At 57.2% G+C, this 1,961-nt stretch overlaps 1 protein-coding gene across 1 annotated transcript in view; it reads right to left on the bottom strand.

The window, feature by feature from the left end:
- Positions 1-1,961, bottom strand: part of RNF213 (ring finger protein 213) — a 134,056-nt gene that overhangs the window by 28,465 nt on the left and 103,630 nt on the right. The window lies entirely within an intron of this gene.

Below are 1,961 nucleotides of genomic sequence, written 5' to 3'. Positions count from 1 at the left end.
GGAAGATCTCCTCCAGCTTCGCCGCCGGTCCCGGCCCTGCGGGGGGGCCCAGAGAGCAGGGTGAGGGCCAGGCCACGCTTCCCTTCCCGCTGCTTGGGGCATGGCCTCTGGGGCGGGCCCACCAATCCATGACAATCTCTTAATTTTTTAACAAATATATTTTTACTGATTTCAGAGAGGAAGGGAGAGGGAGAGAGAGAGAAACACCAATGATGAGAGAGAATCATGGACCAGCTGCCTCCTGCACACCCCCCACTGGGGACAGAGCCCACAACCCGGGCCTGTGCCCTGCCCGGGAATGAAACTGTGACCTCCGGGGTCCTAGGTGGATGCTCAGCCCGAGCCCCACCGGCCGGGCTCTCCCACCATTGATGTTTCTCTCTCCCTCCCTCTCCCTTCCTCTCTCTGAAATCAAGGTGGCCTGCCCCTGGCACAGCAGTGGGTGGGGCGTGTCCCTAAAACAGAGACCCTCTCCTTCCTGCTTCCTGTTTGCTCAGCAAGAGTGGCAGGTGCTGACTCAGAAAGTAACCTCATCCTCAAGTGTCTCAGCTGTATTTTGTTTTTGTTAATCCTCACCTGAGGATATTTTTGGAGCGAGGAGAAGGGATGGAGGGAGAGGTAGAGAGACAGAGAAACATCGATGTGAGAGAGTCACATCCAGTGGTTGCCTCCCACAGGCCCAACAGGGGCCAGGGACCCGCCTGCAGCCAAGGTACGTGCCCTTGACCAGGAACTGAACCTGAGACCCTTCATTCCATGGACTATGCTCTAACCACTGAGCAACCAGCCAGGGCTCGATCTGTATTTCTTATTTGCTTATTTATTTGTTTATTCTTAATCCTCACCTGAAGATATTTTTCCGTTGATTTTAGGGAGGGTGGAAGAAAGAAAGACAGAGAGAAACATTGATGCGATAGAAACATCAATTGGTTGCCTACTGCAGGAGCCCCGGCCAGGGCCTGGGCCAGGGAGGAGCCTGCAACTCAGGTACGTGCCCTTGACCGGAATCGAACCTGGGGCCCTTTGGTCTGCAGGCCAACACTCTACCCACTGAGCCAAACCAGCTAGGGCTTGATCTGTATTTCTTAAAGGCAGTACTTTTATGTCAACTTTGAAAAGATTATTTTAGCCCGGCTGGTGTGGCTGGTGGTTGAGCATAGCCCTATGAACCAGGAGGCCATGGTTCGATTCCCGGACAGGGCAACTGCCCGGGTTGTGGGCTTGATCCCTAGCATGGGGCGTGCAGGAGGCAGCTTTCCATGATTCTCTTCATGGATGTTTCTCTCTCTCTCTCCCTCTCCCTTCCTCTCTGAAATCAATAAAAACATATATTTAAAAAGAAAAAGGAAAGAGAAGATCAGGTCATTAAAAGGAGAATCCTGCCCTGACGGGTTTGGCTCAGTGGATAGAGCGTCGGCCTGAGGACTGAAAGGGGCCTGCAGTCAGCATGTGAGACGGCGCTGAGACGCCGACAGGAGCCACCCCGCAGCCGGCCTCTCCGCCCCGGGGACCCGGGCTCCAGACACCCCCAAACACAGACCAGGGCAGAGAGGGGTCATGTGGGCCTGCCGGGACCTTGTGTGCCCCCTGCGGCCGGGCCGCGACTGGGAGAAGGTCCGTTTGGGGACCAACGGTGTCTGTCCCCTCTGTCTCCCCGGGGTCCTGAATCCCACTGCTCTGCTCTTTGTTAACCATTCGCCCAGATCCAAGCCCCTATAGTGCAAGCGGGAAGCTTTGGGGAGTCCCGAGCCTGAGCAGTGCAGGCGTGGGCCTGGGCGGGGCTGAGCGGCCCCACACGCAAGGGGCACGGGGCACCCTCTGTGCAGACGCGCTGGCGACACCTGCCGTGACCAGTGGTGAAGGAGGCAGAGGTCTGACAGTCACGGCTCCCGGAGCCTGTCGGCTGTGAGGAGCGCCCACCTGCGGCTCTGAAGTCAGCATGGGACAGACACTGGGCAGCC

This window comes from Myotis davidii, unplaced genomic scaffold, assembly GCF_000327345.1.
Source record: "Myotis davidii unplaced genomic scaffold, ASM32734v1 scaffold211, whole genome shotgun sequence".
Lineage (NCBI taxonomy): Eukaryota > Metazoa > Chordata > Mammalia > Chiroptera > Vespertilionidae > Myotis > Myotis davidii.
Note: the sequence above shows the minus strand (reverse complement) of the source record. Positions and strands in the feature narration are given on the sequence as shown.